The sequence below is a fragment of the Geospiza fortis genome, unplaced genomic scaffold, assembly GCF_000277835.1.
Source record: "Geospiza fortis unplaced genomic scaffold, GeoFor_1.0 scaffold356, whole genome shotgun sequence".
In the NCBI taxonomy this organism is placed as follows: domain Eukaryota; kingdom Metazoa; phylum Chordata; class Aves; order Passeriformes; family Thraupidae; genus Geospiza; species Geospiza fortis.
The window spans coordinates 707579-726907 of NW_005054544.1; positions in this window are offsets into that span (position 1 = coordinate 707579).

The following is a 19329-nucleotide window of genomic DNA, read 5'->3' on the forward strand; positions in this document are numbered from 1 at the left end:
ATTTCCTTTATTTGAAATGAAAAGGACACAATATACATATTTAAATGTGATAAGGTGTGCAATGATAAATACATTGATACAATGCCAAAGTGTTTGATATATGGCAAACATTATTTATTTATTTTCATTGTAAGTTTACCTTTCCACAAAACCATCATGTTTTGTTTATGCTCTTGATAACTAATTGGGAATGGCAGCTAAGGCAGAGGATGATAAAGGAAAATACTTTTGCTAAAAACCCCACAAAGCAGACAAATCATTAGCAAGCTCTGTTTGGCTAAATTAGCTTTTGGAAAAAGGAATTAAAACATCAGTGTATATGTGAAATTGGATATTGGACAATAGCAATCTAGTAAAATCTTGAGGAAACATAATTGGACAAGTCTGGGCTATCTCATCAGAATACAATGAAATGAACTGACAAGCCTGGCTTCTCACACTGCCGTGGCTGGGAGACATTTTGGCACAGGCTGCCTTTGCAGCAGGGCACATCTCATCAGGAGCTAAGAGGAAAGGTTGTTTCCTTGGGAGGGCAGAAGAACTGACAGCTCACAGGCAATGATTGAAAGGTCTTGCAAAAATCTCTACTACTTCCAGCAGTACCAGACAGAGAAAAAAAAATCAAATCTTAATATGTTCTACTTGGGCCAGCTTTGCCATTGCAAGTAGGGTCTGTATCATTCTGACAGGGAGCACATATGGTTTTGGAGGAAGCCTTGAGAAGGCAGGTGCCACTGGTTGTGATGCTCTCTTCTGCCAGAGCTGGATATTTCAAGGACTGATTCTAGGAGTAACTTGGAACCATTGCTGATGCTGGTGTAGGCTCTGTCAATATCAGCTTCAATTGAGACGCAGAAGAGGCACACTAGTAATGAAGTTATCTTTTGAGTTCTTACAGGAATGGAGATGATAATTGGTATTTGTTGATGCACTCCCTAGATACCCCTTAAAAAGCTTAACCAAATATAATTATGCTTGTGGGAGTGCTATGAAGTTCAGATTTGGCTTTGGTAGGTTGAACCAAGTGCATATTGTTAGAAATCTGAAGGCAAGCAGCCTTGGTACAACAAGGCTTCACCACCTGGATGCATAGAATCATCAGAGAATTATAGAAGACTTGGGTAAGAAGGGATCTCAAAGATCATCTAGTTCCAACCTCCATGCCATAGGCAGGGGCATCTTCCAGTAGAGTAGGTTGATGGTCAAAGTCCCATCCAACCTGACCTTGCATGCTTAGAAAGGGCATCCACAACTTCTCTGGGCAACCTGTTCTAGTGCCTCATTACCCTCTGAGTAAAAAATTTCTTCCTACTATCTAATCTAAATGTCTCCACTTTTAGTTTAAAACAATTTCCCCTTATCCTGCATGAGCCTGTCTGCTCTGAAAGAATTATAGTTATTCTGTATTGATAAGCCTTTGATTTATGGTGGCTTGTATCACCCAATGGCTTGTGAACAGGAAACCTTGCCTACTTGTAACACCCTGTCTTAAGTCAGATACCTTTACAGACCTGACAGATAAGTGGCTGCTGTGAGCAGCCAAATCCCAAATGTTTCTTTTCTGCTTAAGAAGCTCCAGTGAATAACTTACAGAGAGGTTCCTTCTCCTCCAACAGTGCTAATGGGACAATGACATCTAAAATCCTCAGGTATGAAGCCAAAAATATATGGAAACAATAATACAAATTAAAACAGAAATACAATATACCCCTTTAATGACAGAAGGCAATAAGAGACATTCAGAGAAGCATGAGCATAGAATTTCCAGTGGTTTAAGATCTGTTACAAACATTATTCCAAAACCTCTCTGAAGTAGCTAACAAAGAAATTTTTCCTAAAAAAAATTCCTAAAAATTTTTCCTAAAAAGCCTTGAGACAAATATAAGGAAAACCAAATACAGAGATAGAATGGATGGAATCGATCCTTAGAATGAAAACAGACAAAATTAATTCCATGCGGCTTGTGTGGATGTTAGGAAGGCAGCAGTGCTTAGCACAGAGCAGTGCAGATAGCAAGGTCTGGGAAGTGTCTCTCTTTTCCAAAGAAGTGACACAAGATTTGAAAGACAAAAAAGATAGGAATTCACTGGATCACACCCAAATATCTAACCTGAATTGTCTCCAGTACTACTGCTTCCATAGAAGATACAGGGCACACTTGGTGGCTGACTCTGCCCATGGACCATTTCTTTGCAACCATCAGTGTATGAGTAAATCTCAAATTCTGGAAGCTCCTTTCTCTGAAATTTTATAAATTGATGTGGATTTTCCCAGTATGTTTTTGACACATTTTCTTTTTTAATGTTATCCTATTCTTGCAATCAAAATGCCTGACTTGCTAATCATAATAGTTTTGTGGGGAGGGAGGTTTGGAGCATGGGGAGCTCTCCCAGAGGCAGTCCTTGGAAATGGCTGAACATGACCACAAGGGCCACATACAGGACCTGTGTGGCTGGCATGCCTAAAAGGGTATGTTCTGATTTTCTAGTCTTTGGGTTCATTGGATTTCTAGGATGTAAAAAGCAGAAAAATATTGTCTCATCTTGGAAATTCAAGTTGAGTTTCTTTCCTTCTGGCAAGTTACAAATCACAGTATAAATCATTGTTAAGTTCTGCCTTAAATTTCACTTATCAAGCACTCAAACTCTTGAGTTGGGTGTTCTGCAAATTTGGACCTGTGAAACATTCATTTTCAGTTGACTCAATTTTTAGCAGAAAAAATGTAAATGGAGAAGGAGAAATAGTATATAGCTCGTTTTCCTATGGCTATTTTAGCAGTCCAATTATAAGTGGAGTAGAAAGCAAAACATTTTATCATTCAGTACCAAAGAGAGGCCTGATCATCTTTGTGCAGCAGATGCTTTTAAGTGAGTAGATATCCATTTCACAGAGGTCTTTTTGCACACGAGAATTATTTTGCTTCACATTTCTGCTTCTCTGTAAAGTGGGGATTTTTTAGTGGGTTTGAAGTTAATACTTTCCAAACTTCAATTGTTTTTTACGAATAAATCCTAGTTCTTGTTATATCACTCTAAAAAAAAATTGTGTACTGAACACTCAAAGGACTTATCTGTCTTATTTTAAAGAAATTGAAGAAAAGTTTCCAAGCAAGCTTATAAAACTATGATCTTTATTAAACTTAAACTAGCTATGTAGCTACCCTGTGCTGCTCTGAGGAGCTTTCTGAATATGTATATTATGTATAGCTACAGGTTAAAATTTGAACACTGATTATGACAGCTGTATATTTATATATCTCTAAGCACAGCAACTTTAAAATTAAGACAAATGTAAATGCACCTAAATCAATATCCAACAACAAGAATTAGTATTTTTCACTGAATTTGAGGATGCTTTCATCTTGGCATCATAAGCAAATACTATGTTCCTGCTACATATGAGTGTCTAGCTGTATACCACTGACCAAAGTTAATTTGCCTACTGCTAGGGAAGCACCTTGATGCGAAGGACATACCACCTGCTGTATTATTTATTCTGTTTCTGCATCTATGAGTCCATTTTTAATTTAGTATTGCAATGCCATAACTCCCAGCTGAGAGCTTATAAAACAACTGAAGGTTAAATCATCAGTTAATATCATTGAAACCCGTTTCTCTTTTGCCTTTTCACCCTCCCCCCCCCCCCCCCCCAGTAAATCTCTCTGGTTGCTCACATATCTTGATTTCTACAGCAGAAACTAATCCAAGTCTGCTTTGGGCAGAGATTCTCCCTCAAATTGCCCATGTGGGTAAATTCAAACAAAAGGAAAAAAAATAATCTAAGGATCTTCTGTAAAATTTGAGAAAAATCTCTGAGACTGATCAGGTATTTTAGGCATTTTAAGCAATAAGCTGGGTATTACAGCATGCAAATGAATGAAAGAAAAGCAGCAGAGGAAAGGAGAGGCTTGTAGAGGGAAAGGTGACAGTTTTGCTGAGGAATTCTCCTGTCAGTTTCCCTAGGGAGGAGAGAAACAAAGTGGGGAGAAAGTGGGAGGAGAGCAGTGTGAAAAGGCTCTTGGATACCATGGAGATGGGTACAGTGTAAAAATCTGGATACTATAGATAAGTAAGTGGGAGGTTGATATCAAACTCCTACCAGCCAGAAACTGGCTTTGAGCAGGGTAAACATGTTGAAGGGCTGGGGAGCAGGAAGCATTGTTTAAGACTTTGTCATACTGTTTGCCTACTTAGCTCTTAAAGAGAGTGCATGAAAGGGACAAATAAATGTTTTTGTGATTTTTTCACATGTCTGTTCTTTTATCTATATCCAGTCTACCAGGAAGAGTAAACTATTTTCTAGAGCTTTTTTTTCCCCCATTGAAGTTGTCTTACAACTTCAGACCTGCTTTTTTTTGTTGTTGTTGTCTCTACTTTTAATTTCAGCCTTAATTTGATTAATTGGGAGCTCATAATAAATTCATAATGCTTCTTCATCATTTGTGAATGTGGGGAAGAAAATGTGACAGATTCCAGAGGAACTAAATGTTACTTTATGTCTGAGTAAGACAGTGTGTTTTTAAAATTCAGTCTTTGTGTTACACTGCTTTGAAAGACTGTCTCAGCTCATTTTAGGATTTCTTTGTTCTCTGCTTCTAATTTTTATGCTTTCAATGCCTGTAAGATTGCTGTTATTTCTATCCATGGCCGTAAGGAAAATTCTATACTTTGTACATATGACATTGTACTTCCAAGAATTATTGGGTTTTTCTAAAATTCAAAAATGTAAGACACACTGTAGAATGGTGAGTGTGGTTTTCAGAAAATTGTTATTTGTGCCATTGATTCTTCCCAAAATACAAGCTGCCTGCTGCCTATGAAGCAGGGTAAAGCTAACTGATTTTTTTTACCTGTTATCCACAAGCTTAGCTTCAGAATAATGCTAAAACAAGTGAATTACTTTTGTGAAAGCTTACATTTAAATGCTGTGCCTTCTGTGAAATTCAGAGGAGTTGGATGGGGAGACCATTCTCATCCCTGTCAGTTGGACCCATTGCTTTATTCAGGAAGGCTTTCTGGCCACAGACTGACTTGTGAAGTAATAATGGAACAAGAGCAGTGTTTTGCAATGGCCCTGCCTCCATGTGTGCATTCAGGAGGAAGCATGGTGCAGCAAGGTTCTTAAGACTTTAAATTGCTTTGCTGGAGGACCCACAAGCTGAGGAGTTGGTCCTCCTGGGTGTTCTGAAAGTGAGCGTTGGAAAAGTGCGGCAGGGAGGGATGGGGATGGCGGCCCTGCCACAGGGCTCTGCAGGTCTGGCTCTGACCACACTCATCCCTGGCTGCTAATCCTGGCCAAACAGCAATAGCAGTCTTTGGGCAAAACAGAAATGTCTCTATTCTCTGAAATATTGTACCTCCTGGATTTTCAGAACTTAATGCCAGCTGTGGTGGTGCTTGGGGTCTTCTTAGAGGTTGGAAGGCCAGGCTTTCCTGACAGTGGTGGGGCTGGCCTGCTGTCTGTAGAAACTAACTGGTTTTTTTCTTTTACATTTCAGACTTTAAAGGGTTCACGTTGATCTTCGAGGGTAAATTTGAAAAAGCTGTCTTAGAGCATGATTTTTAATTGGCTATTTCTCAGAAAAAGCAAAAGAAAAGCCATTAAACTTTAAGCTACAGTTCTACTGATGCTCATATCATTGTCCAGGGTGCAAATTCTAGATTTTAAAATCAGATTAAAATTAAGTATTGGGTGCTTTAAGTAGAGATTCTTGCTGGTAGGAGTACCAAAGCTGATTGTCTGCACCAAAATTGGTGAATTTAATATGTAAATCTGAGAAGAAGGATGAGGTCCTGCCTGTGGGAAAGGGCCAGCGGTGTGTGGTAGCAGCTCTCTGGTCACAGAGAGCAACAGACAACTTTGCCAGGCATCGTTCTGGAAAAGGCTGTGAGGAGATCAGAGAAAATAATTAGAAACAATTCTTATCTTAACTTGCTGCACCTGTTGCTGTGAACATGTGGAATGTTTTATGGAGATTTGTTACCAACGGGTGGCTTCTTAATTAGCCAATGGTGATGGTGTTTTAATTAAAGGACCAATCAGGTCCACCTGTAGTGAGCTGGGGTATAAAAAACAATGGGTTTCTTTATAAAGTGAGTTAACTTTCTGTGAATGCTTTGAGAGGCTGTTTCACTTATTACCAGGTCCTGACCTGTTATGCTGACAGTGGTGGTGATCAGCTTCCTCAGTGTTTCTCACTGCTGCTAGAAGCATTGCACTGTGGTGGACGTGGTGAACTACAAAACGTACATCTTCTCTGTCCCCATTCCCTTGAGTTTCTCACTCAAGCTTCTGGAGTTTTCTGTTGTCCACTGGAACTGGCTGTGTGGAGAGCAAAATGCTGTGCTTTGACATTTGGAGTTGAGTGGTTTACAATGAGCTGGGTGCATAACCCCAGGGCCATGTGTGTGAAATCAGGGACAGCAGCATCACTGACTGATAATATACTGACTTTCTAAGTTGAGCATGTTTGATTATGGTCTTAGATTCTTTGAATCAACTTTTGATATTGTAATCAATGGGAGAATGTGAAATGAACTTTACAGGCAGGTAGTCAGCAGCTAATTTTGCAAGATTCTTCTCTGTTTGCAGTTCTGATGAACAGGATTCACCTTTACATTACATGATGGTTAATTTGGATTTGGTTTGAGAGCACAAAGCTTGATTAGATGCAGCAAATGCATCATTCCAGCAATCTCTGGCTTTTCTTCATATGATGTTAAAATATACGTATCATTAACACCTGTTTCTTTATTGCTACAGGTTCTGCCTGGCATACTGCAGAAGCATTGCTGTATTTTACCTGACAGGAACACAGGTAAACTTTTTGTTTAATGAGTTAATATTGTAATATGATTTGGAGAAACACAAACACAAATTGGATTATACAGAGAGGCCTTGTTTGCTATTTATAGTCATTGACATTATCTTATAAGGGAGTGTTAACGTGGATGTTTTGTTTAAATTACCTGCTTTCATGTGAAGATTTTATGTATTCTGTTAACATGCTGGAGGTGGCACCATTGCAGAGGTTGCTCTCAGGTCTCGCTTATAAAGTTATTTGTATGAATTTCTGAAGCATTTATATGTTTTTAATTATAAACTTACTACTTTGTCAAGAAAAGGGGTTTAATACTGGAGTCTGCAGCCTGGTTCTGTTGATTCACAAAAGTACTAAGCATTAAACTGCATGTAGCTCTGACTGCAGATAAATGCTTGCCCTGTGCTTATAGAGTAGAGGAGTAGACTAAAGGAGTAGTCAGAAGCAATATCACTAACAATACCTTATTGTTGTGTAGAAGAAACTTAATGTCTTTGTGGAAGAACAAATAAATTGATGAGAATGATATTGGAAGAGAAGAAAGCCATGATTTAATTTTACATTCTTTTATTACAGGAAAAACCAATTTCTTTTAAAATAAGTTTTAAAAACCTTTCAAAAATACTATAAGTTGAGTGAAAGTGACTGCATAGGCAACTCTGGATATGATTTGACAGAATAATTTTAGGGAAGTAGAGAAGTAGGAAGAAAAATACAGCTTTTTTTTTCTGTATCTTCTTAATAGAATATATGTGATTGCTGGCATCTCTTAAATCTGCATACCCCTTTCCCCCTGTAGGTACCATTAAAATAAACCAGTTTGCTCCTTAGCTTGCTATTACCTGTATTTCAGGCACAGTTTGCACTAAAGGTAATTACAGAGAGAACTTGACAACTGTGTTGAACTGTAGTGGGATTTGTGGTTACCTGCCAATGTTCAAACGAAATTTAAAATCTGATTTCCATTTTTGACTGTGAACGTGATAGGAGTACTTGAATAAGATAGTTCATAACACACCCATTCCAGCAAAAATTGAGAAGTTTGTAGTTAGCAAACAAATTGCAGACAGACTTTGGCCTTCATAACAATTTCAAGAGCTCCTGAAAACTGGGCTTGGTGTAATGATCTCAGCCCAGTCTGTGTGCTCCTTTGCTGATATCCTGTGCCAATTATTTTTTCCCTTTTATTTGTAATGTAGGAACTTGATCCAGATTCCATTGACAACCAAACTCTTCTTAACTTATATAGAAGTGTATCGTGTAGATATCAGAGGCAGAGTTACATGAAGGGATAGCCTGGAGCTGGGCAGTAAGACTGACCATTTATCTGGAGAGGGTGTAATTAATGTCTTTACAACCAATATCAACAAAACCATTTCTCTAAAATCTCAATCATCTGCAATAGTGCCTTCATTTGGACATAAGAAAGAAAGGAGGAGCTTGCTAATATAAAATTTTGAAAACTTTTAACTAAGCTCTTTGAAGAGAAAATCTATCAGGCTTTGGTATATAACAGCTGCTGTACCACACAAGCACACTTATCTGTGAAAATATCTGTAAATTCTATTGCATCTGTGTCACTGCTGTAGTATTTTTTTTGTTTACCTACTATATAGTGGGGAGTTGCCAGCAGGTGCAAGGTAAATGAAATCTGTGTTCCATTTTCCTCCACTTCCCCTATTTACAGTGTTTAAACATTTGGCAGAGAGAAGGAGGGTTCAGATGGGACATGGGGGATTTTTCACCTCCTTTCTGGATTAAAAGAATGACTGAATTACAGTTTGATTAATTGCATCTGATAGAGATAAATGAACCTTTGTCTTGTCAGACTTTAGGTCAAAATCAACTAGTCCAAACTAAAAACAAGAAATTCAGTAAATTTGTGTAAATGTGGAATGTGCTATTTGCATTCAAATGTATGCATCATACATAATCTTGTCCAGTTTCACTCTCAGTAAATGAGCACAGAAAAATTACCTGGCTGTGAGCTGTAAGTCTGTGTTCAGCTGTTGACATTTGGAGGAACTAAGCAATGTGCAGGTTTAGGTGTTGTTCCTAATAAATAAAGAAGAATAAGGAGAAATAGACTTGATGGAGCGATGGGAGAAGAGAGAGGGGAAGAACCATATAATGAGATGACAAAATTATTAGGGAAAAACAAGATGCTGTAGGGAGTAGGATGAGTGAAAGGGAGAGAGGCAGTAGCAGTTTCTTCACTTAGAGCTGTTCAACAGTTCAGGTGAAGGCACCTTGGTGTTCTTGGGCTCCTCATTCAAGAGTGCCCCCATGACCAGACTCTTCCATGCTATCAGCACTGGAGCTGCACCCCAGGGAAAGAAATGAGCCCTTGGGAATGATGGCACCAGTGCTACCATCCTTTTGTCTGGCTGCCCTTCAGACCTGAGTTTGATTCTTGGGGAATATATGCAATTAGCCTGAGAAGCAATTTGTCCCTGATTGCCTGTACTCTAGAAAGCTGCACATCTCATTGTCCTTACACTGTGTAGGAGTTTGAGGTGACCACACTTTGTCAGTATGTGTATTCGGTATTTGTAAACTGGAGAAAAGAGCTATGCATGGAAAGATAGCTACATGGGAACAGTGATCTCCTTCCAGTGGTGATGGTGTGTTAGCGTTTCTACCATGAACTGTTATTCTCAGTGTTTATAACTTAGCTATAAAAATACATCCTGCAAAGACTTTCAAATTCAGCCATCCCATAGCAATGTAGTTTTGGAAGAACATACATATTTAATGAGATTAGGTGTTTAAAAGGTTAAAGAATTATTAATTCTCAAACATGTAAAGCCTTTACAAAATTGAATTCTCTAAATAAATCACTGAATACTGAATACAGCTGGTAGTTGCCTGCATTAAGCTTTGCTAACAGACAGTGATGTTTCAATTCTTAAGCATTCATTTATTTGTGGCTTTTCATTAATGATATTTTCATTACTTAATTAAAAGTTTAGCATGCACTGGCACAATGTGTGCTTGTTATTGTGTTAGCTGGTGTCATGGTTTAACGCTGGTGCGATGCCAGTGCCCCCATGAAAGTACGCTCTCCCTGGTGTCTGCTGTGAGATGTGACTGGCAATAGAGCAAAGCAGGATCCAACTTAGGAGTAAAGAATAAAAATTTTATTAGCCTACAACTATATGTAAAAAGAAACACACACAGAACTCAGACTGAAAACCTTCCAGAAAACATTCCTCCTCCCCCCACCGAATTCTAACACATCACAGGAAGACAAAACCTTGGATTCTCAATTCAGTTACCACCCCTCAGATCACCAACTCTCGGTCCATCACCACCCTTCAGATAATCAATTCTCAGTTCATCAAGGAGTGAGGAGTCCCCCTTGTGCCATAGGCTTCCCCAGGAAACACAGTTGAAACCTCTTGTGTTTCCATGTCACACGTGGCACTGCCCGGAGATCATCTGCCATTGTGACATCTTCCTTCCGTGCCCAGGGCTCTCACCACTGTGTGTGGACCAGAGCTGCTTCTAGGGTTTTCCTTTTAAGGGTGCTTTGTCCAGTTCCAAAAAAAGCACAGTCTCTCACTTTTGGGACACCTGTCCCCCCCAGATTCACCCTCTGGGGCGGATGGGTCTCGAGAAGAGAACAGAGATCTTCTTCTTCCCTGAAGACAGAGGGCACCACCACCCTCCTCACCTGTCATCTCTGTGCACACACTCCTTCACATAACATCACAGCACTCCCTTGGCTCCAAGCCATTGCCTCCCCCTAAATGCAGTCTCTGTGTCACAGGAAAAAAATGGTTCTGTCCATGTCTATACAATAAAAGTCCAGCCAGAGGCCACTCCATCATCTCCTCCCACCTAGGATTCTTCTCAACTTCTCTCAGAGGTCTTTCACTTGCACAGACTTGCATCACACCTGCCCATTTCCTCTGTCTCTCTTCTCATTCAGCTCCAGGACAATCAGCATTTGTAACGTTTACATCATCCAAGAAAAGGGTTAAAAATCTCAGGCTCTGCGTTCCAGAACTCCCACGGCTGCCCTGCCGGGCACCTTCTCGCCCCCACCCCACCCCCCCCCTGCCGTGCTGCCCGCGCATGATCATGATGTCGAATTTCAAGATGGCACAAGCACTGGCACCAGCTTGCTCTCTCTCTCTCTCTCGGGGGGGGGGGTGCTGCCTGATGTCTCTCAGCACTCCTCCACCCTTCCATCCTGCAGGGGCCTTCACCTCCCTTCTCTGCCCAAGGCCTGGCCTACCTCACCCGGCCGCATGGCTTCCCCGCCCCCACCCAGCCCACAGCTGGGCAGGGGGCAGCTCTGACCTCTTTCACGGATGGAACCAAGGGAGCTTCCCCCTGGGAGTGCTCTGCTTTTAACCCCCTGTGTTCTCAGAGGTGTATCCATGTCCTCAGTGGCCACACCAGGTGCCAATATTCAAATCTGAGCACCTATTAGTTTGACCGCAGCATCCCAAAAAACTCACTTTCCTTTTCAAACCAGGACAGCTGGTATCCAGAAACTTTATTTGTCACATACTCAAGAAGCAAAAGACCCTAGACTAGATACCTTTATTCTACACTTCAATCTTATATGCCATAACCATACTGTAATAACTATATTGATGGCCCTGCTCAGTTTCTTTCCATGTCCTAACCAGACAGCGACAACTGGGATGCATTAGCAGTTACAAAGTTAATTGGAAGAAAAGCAGCTACATGCTCTGTACATGTGTTAGTAACAAGATCATAAGGGGAGACAGTGTGAATGTACTAATGACCTGGTGGGGAGCTGCTTGCTTATTTTCTTGAATTATAACCCTCCCTCTCTCCAGACTCTCTCTGGGAACAATAACCCACCCCTTTTGATGGACACACACCACTCACTGTGTGCACATGCAGTCAGCACATATTCCATTCATAAATATTTCCCAACAATGATCCATCCCCTGTTACTGGGCAATCTTCAGTCAGTGCAGAAGTCCTTTCTGTTTCTGGAGAATTACTTCTGTGAACCTTAGGCAGATGCTAAAGCTGTCCTTCCTCCCTCCCTTAGTAAGGTACTTGTATATGGTAATGGATAAGAGAGCTGTTCATGCAGTATGAGCAGTGCCCTTGGTTTCTACCCTCAAAATGAAGATTGCCATTAAATGCAATGTGTTTCGGCATTCCTAAACAAAACAAAAAATTGAGGGGTGGGACTGCTGATTTGAAACAGTGAAGTCAATGTACCCTGCTGTGGGTTGCTTTATATTTAAATGTGTGTATTTTCAAAATTTATTTTTATTTCCAGTCTTGCTTGAAATAGAACTGTTCAGGCAGTACATGTGGGTTGTTCAGCTGTAGAAGATTTCATGCAAATAAAAAGAAGAAATATATCTGAAAGCTTATGCTTTTGTGTATTCCGTGTTTAAGCAGTCTTAGAGCAGAAAAGTGAATTATTTGGAATTTGATTTTTGTTTATCCAGTCCTCCCTATATCTTGATTTAGCACAATAAATGGTCTTCAAAGTGTGCCCAAATACACTTGGTAAAGTAAAGCATAATAGAACTCCTTAACAGAAGGCATTTGCTGTGAGTTTTACATTGCTGCAGCTGTTAAATGGACATTCTTGCACTGCAGAGATGCTGATAGCTGTGTGTTTCGTGTCTCTGTTGTGCTCTTGATACACAATTATTAGTTTTCTATCATGTGAGGAAATTGCACAAACAGCCTCTATACTATTCTTTTCCATTGTAGCCATGAGTTTGGTATGTGGTGGACCACAATTTTGGGCTCATTTTTCCCAGTGAAGATCCCAAAGGAAGGAATGAATCAATAGTCACTAGCAGCTTCTTGGGCTGATACATTCTTTGATGCTTTAATCTTGAATTTCCCCTCTCATCCTGAAGGAGAACATAGGTACAATAAAGAGCATCTGCAGCTATCTTGCTGACTTGATTCTGATAAATAGCTCTCTTAAACTTTGAGCAACACTCTTAGGAAAAAAAAGGAAAAAAGATTGATGCTGTCTCAAGTTTCTTCATAACCCATTTTCAGGTCAGCTCTTGTGTGCTGATATTGAACTTGCGCAAGATGTTAAATCCTTCATTATAATCATCCTCTTTTGTCCACTGCATTGCCTAAAATTGCACTGAAAAAAAGTGTAACCAATGCTCTGCTTTCTGCAAAGAATGAGTAATATCTTCTTGAGAGAGTGGTAATTGCTTTATATACAAAAGCAGGAATTTAATAATAACCAATCTCTTCACTGGGTAAAGTGCAGCCCAAGACAGTAATGTCTCATCTTTGCTTGTTTGCTTTTCTTCCTGTTGCTTGAAGAACAAATATTGACCTGGAGAAAAATCCAAGGTGGTATTAAATAGAATTCCTGCACTAAAATTTACTAAATTGGATAAAGAAGTTAACATAGCTTTATTTCCCCTTTAACTACAACTGTGTTACCTTATTAGATTTTAAAATACGAGGAGTGTGAATTAGTGCTCAAAACCAATGTGTTTTATAACTAGCAAATATGTTGCTGCCTGCTAGTTAATGTTTGTGTGTGTGTATATATATATATATATTTGTTGAAATGCAATGGATATTTGTAAGAAGAGCCATCCAGATGACTGGGCTGACAATGTGTATGTATGAACTGTACAGCAGCCAGTTTCGTTTCACAGAAGGAGTTACAGCATAGTGTTCAGAAGCCAAAGTCCTGTTACAAAAATATCTTTACCATATTCACTAACATATTCTATCTAAACAGTTCCAAGTATTAAGTTAATTGTGATGAATTTTTGCCTTGTGCCAATGTGATAAAGAATGTTTTTTTCCTATCATATCCTCTTTAATCAAAGAGGAAGTCAGATTATCAACTGCTTCACATAAGAGTTTTCGCTGGGGTGATATAGCATCCTCTGTAGAAGTTTGTTCCTGAAACTGAAGTTGTCCTTTTGCTTTCAAGATGTAGTTATAGATTTTAGACAGTTCCTGCAGATTTCACCTGCTGTCTGCTTGCTGAGTTAAACATGAGCATTCTCATTCAGATGTTCAGCTGCAGGCTGCGTGCTGGTACTTTCCAGCCCAGTTTCCATGGAAATGGAAATTAGAGGGCAGAAAATAAAGGAAGAATACGTACTTTCCTAATCTTCTAGTTAATCCGGAAGTTCTCTTACCTTGGTGTCAAGGTTGTTTTGCTTTAGTTGGATAGGCATATGATGCCAACTTCTGCAAATTCAAAAATGAATTAAACTCATTATCAGAGCTCTTAAAAGCAATACCTGTTACCATGACTTTGTAGAGGTGTTGGAGATCTCCAGAAGAGGTTGAAGAAGGAAGAATTGGACTGGGAATGAATAAACTGATGTGTGACAATACCCAGTGGCCATTTTAGACTTAGTGCTGCTAGATGTCTATCTAGATTAAGGAGCTATACACTTTCCATCTCAAACTAGCCAGAAGGCTGCTTTGTCTTATTGGATCTGTATGTACCTAGGATTGTTCATCTTGATCCACTAAAATCTGGTCTCCATCAGAGCAAAAATATAGGCAGGTTGGGCTAGACTCATACTTCAAAGGGACCATGTCTATTATCTCAAGACCAGTAGGACCTCAGACTTCAGTATCAAGGCAGTTATAAAACTAATCAACACATATTAGTCTACTTAAAATAATTGGGCAGGCTAGAAGACTCTGTATATGTGTGAGCAAAAAAATTTTAAGGCTCCAGCTGGCACAGATCTCTGTGCCATTCTGCTTGTAGTGTAAAAAGAATGATCAGAGTACACAGTGCTGGTGCTTCAGTTTTTGCATGGTCTCCTAGTTAGTTGCAAGCATAATACAAAGACCTTTTTGGAGTTCCAGGTCCCCTACTACCACTAGTTCATCCAGGGAGATGTTTTTCTGCTTTTATTACTGTTATGAGAAGCCACAGTTTTGCTTCACCCAAAATTACGTAGTCTTAAAACCAAAACACTGAACAAAATACGTCACTGATGTTTAGATGTCACGTTAAATGTTTCAAGATTGATAAAATACGCTCCCCTGAAGGGCAAGTGTTGCCTAAACCCCTGTGTTCTCAGGACTGAGTGTAAAGCCTTAGCTGTAAAATAGCACTTTCCCAACTGTCTCACCCTCCTATGTGTGGGGAAAACAGGGACTGAAGAAAGAATTCTGCCTTGGTGAGGCTTAATTCTAGAGGCAGACGTGGGCATGCGTGTTCACAGTCTTTGCCTAACGTCGCAAGAGTCCTGGTAGCTAAAAGTGCGTAGGAAGGAAATTCTCTCCAGAAAACAGCATCCCTTTCAAGAAAGCTTACTTGACCTTTACTTCTGAAATGTTTTGTAAAGCATTTCCATGTGTACAGTTCAGCTGCTGAAGGAAGAGAGAACTGTGCATGTTCAGATGCAGAATCAGCAGGCAGCTCTGATAACTGGCCATGCTAATAATGTGAGTAGGTCTTGATAAATGAAAGCTGTATGTATAGAATGATTGATTTCTATACGCCACCATTTGGGATTTTTATTTTTTCGTGCTTACATCTCTCTGCAAAACGGTTGCCCAGGCATTATGTAAATCACACGGACTGAGGGGCTCTGAGTGTGTGAGTACTGTACACGGGCACTCTCTCGTGGAGGAATGTGGTTTTGAAGTTCACTGCCAAAAGGTACTTCTTGGCCAACACAGTGCAATGTGTGGGTAGAGGTAAGGAGTGTGTAATTGAGCAGAGAAATCAAAATACAGACATTTCTACTCATACAGTGAGTCAGGAAAACTGTAAGTATGTTTTTCTAGAACAACTATAAGTTAATGGTGAAGAGCACAGGGAATTCTTATAGATCTCAGAGGAATAGAGCTATAATGCTGAAGGACTCTTGAATTAATTGGTTTTACGTGGGTTCAGTAGACCACACTGATACTTCATTACCCTTAGAGAAATTTGACTGTAGGCCAAAAAAGCTATTCCCTTACCTTTTAAAGCTCTCAGGGGTGCCTGCACAAAAGTATCTGGATTCCTTGCTTCAGTAGCATCCTGCCTCTCCAGCTATGTTGAGGCACCTCTGAAGCAAGAACAGACCTCTTGGCTGGTATGCATTAAATACATAAGTCAATTGTGCAAAGTATAGAAGTAAAAGACATGTTTTGTTTGCTGCCATTTTTTAAACATTTTAAGTATATTCCTTTTTCTCTTAAATTGCAATTTAATTGTGTAAGTAGATTGTTATCTTAAAAAGATATCTGTTCCTGAGGTTTGAAGACACCCTGTCCTGAGAGGAGTAAGCAATCAAAACAGCACAGGAAGTGACTACCAGTCTTTTATTCCAGAGTCACATAATTAGTATCACAATCCTTCAATTTGGTGGAAGTTCTTCAAAGTTTTGAAGAGCAAAACATTTTTTTTTCAGGTTTGTGGGAATAACGGAATTTTTCATGAAAGTTTTCTTGGAAAAAGAATGTAAGTTAGAAAAAATAAGGACTGGAACTCACATTGCTAACTTCTTTAAAGAAATCTGTTTTATGAAACTCTTGTTTGCTGTATTTTGTCCTTCTTCACCCGCCTCCCACTCCTCCCACCCCTTTCTACTAGAAGAGTGGGAAAGTATGGGGAATTGGATTCTGTATCTAAGATGCCGACAGGGTTAGATAACTTTTATTTTCATAAGATGCCTGAACAATCTTTCCCTGTTGTTAATTTGGAATAGTCTGCCTCATGTTTTGGACTAGTGTTTAACTCCCTAGGATAGAATAACAGTTTAAAAGAGATGTAGCATGTAAGCATCTCCATGATTAAAACCATCAGAGATCTCTTTCATTCTATTTGTGCATTTTCCAGAAAAGGACAGCCCCCTTCCACTGATGTACTGGTGGAAACTTCTTCCAGATGTATGTTTTTTCTTTCAGCTGACTTTATTAATGTACAGTTGTTCATGTCCTTCCTAAAGCATCTTGTATTAGCTTGTTGGGTGGGAGTACTAACACATACATTTTGTTATCAAAACATCTGAGGTGTTCATGCTTTTCTGTTCTACAGTGATATTCTCTATGTTTAAGATGGTTTACTTTGCTAGAATGATTTTATTTGGAGTAACGCTGTATGATGTGGTTCTCCTGCCTTTTGGGATACTATAGGAGCTATAAATAACAGTGGCTAATGTCTACAGTCATGCACAACAGGAAGCAATTTAACCACTTGTCTCCTTTCTGTCACGATGGGAAATATCAAACATTTGTGCATCAATAATGCATGCAATCCCCAAAGCCATTAGTGGTGCTTATTGTAGAAGTGTATTACCAGAGGCAGTGCTGCACCCTCTGCACTTGAGATTAAATGGTAGCAAATGTTTCCATGCATGTGGTTTTGTTGTCTCAGTATGACTGTGCATTGGTTAAGACACCAGCTGTACCTCCAGAGAATCTCTCCCCATCTGCCAGCCAAGAGGAGCCCCACTGTTAGGCAGGGAAAAGAAGGGGAAAAGCTTGGGAACAGCAAAAATGGACACATTAGCTTATCCTGCTTGACACAAAGGTCATTGGGACAGGGAAGGATTAGAGAAAGTGAAGATGTTTCACCATAAAGGAGGCTGATATTTCAGTATATCTGGGAAAGTCATTGTACAAGATTAGATGCATGTTGTCACTTGTAGGTTGCATTAATTTTATTAAAATATGTTGTTTTGCTGGACTTAGGCAATTAAATGCTTAAGTGAGAGAGTTTGAATATGTAGCTGGCCAAAGCTGCTGTCCCAGAATTCCCCAGGTCTTATCTGGACACAGCTTAAAATCAGGAAAGAAGTGAGGGTAGAGAGTACAGTAGCAAGGAAACTATGAGAAGCATAACTCACAACTGTTCTCATTTGACAGCAAATCCTGGGGATGAATCATATGCAGATTTTCAGTGGTATATATAGGAAACCTAAACTTACCAAAGAATAGTGATGGCATGACAAAAAGCCATGGGGGCATTTGTGGTTTTTCTTTCCTTATGTAATGGCTTCTTGAATGTCCTTTATAAACCAGGGACTGATGCTCTGTATTGTACCATTAACACTTGTGAGCCATGAGCCTCCATACTGAACATGGGCAGAACAATGCTGGAGGCTTCAGTTGACAGAAGTTTAATTCATGAACCACCTTCACAAATATATTTGGAAATTGTGACTCACAGAAATCAGCCCACAAGGCATAAGAAATTACATCATGGTTAAGCTGCAGGTGATTATAAATGTAAGGGATAAGATAAGCTTCAGGGAAAGGCATGTATATATTGAAAATGCTTCAATACTTTTTGCTTCCTTTCTAATTTGGAGGGCAGTTGGATGAAGCAATACGAAAGTGAAAATCTGAAGAGGAAGGGTCAGCATGGCATGGACTGTTAATACCATATGTTATGAGATGTGTCCTTTCTTTCATTACCATAAAGACTTGGAAATCATCTACAGCCATGAGCATCTGACCGTTAGGACTAGTAATCAATGCTTCATATACCTGAGTGTAAATCTTTTTGATGTATTGTATTTGAACTAAATATATATAATGATTCTTTACCAAAGATCATTACAATTTGTTGCCCAGTGCTAAAATTTTCTCTCTCCTGTTTCTATGGAAACTGTAATACTGATAAGACACAGTAAACAAATGCACTGTATCATAAGCCTCCCCTTTAGCAGGACATTTATTTTGCTAATATCTGTCCAAATTTGTCTGGTGACAGGTGTTGTTCATTTAACCATTCAAACAGTAAAGTATCTATTTAATTTTCACTGAAGACTTATCTTCTAGCTTTGAGGGCTTTTACTTGCTCCTAAATCATTTTCCTAACACAGTGGTGAGTTGGTATGTACCGCTGCTAATATTTGCTTAGCTCAGAGGAGAGTAGTGAGTGCTTATATGAAGTGCTTCAGAAACAGAAAATCTAAAAGTGTAGAAGTACACTTGTTGCTAGCTAACGCAGAAACTAAAAGCTTCTTTTGCCTTTGATCTTTTGAACATGTTTACATGGCATGGTGTCTTGGGGAAAGGTCAGCAGGTGGCCTGCTGTCTAAGAGTTACGCTTTTGTGGAACAAGTTACACCTCACAAAGTGGAGAGTCATCTTCCTGAGCCATGCCCAATTGCAGTCTTGAAGTATTTTACTCAGCATAAAGCTCTCTTTACGTTCTAGAGTGCCCAACACAGCCACACAGTGAGGAGACTGACCTCCTCCCCCCTACTCTGCCTGGGAGGACTGACAGGTTGCAGGCAGAAGCAGGCAGTGCATCCCCTGCAGCGCTGAGGACCGTGTGTCTTGAAGGCACATGCTTGAGTTGAGGTGGCAAACTCCATACTCACTGCCCATACAATAAAATCCCTGTTTGATTGCTGATCTTGCCTTCTGTTTTAGAACCTTCCTTCTGTGATACCAGCTTTAAGGTGACTAACCATGCTGAAAAGGGTAAGGAGATTTTCAAAGACTAGAACAGAATAAATTGTTCAAATGAGTCAATAAATGCTATTCCTATGCTATACTTCTTGAGTGGTTTATGGTGAGTGAGAAGTCAAAGCTTA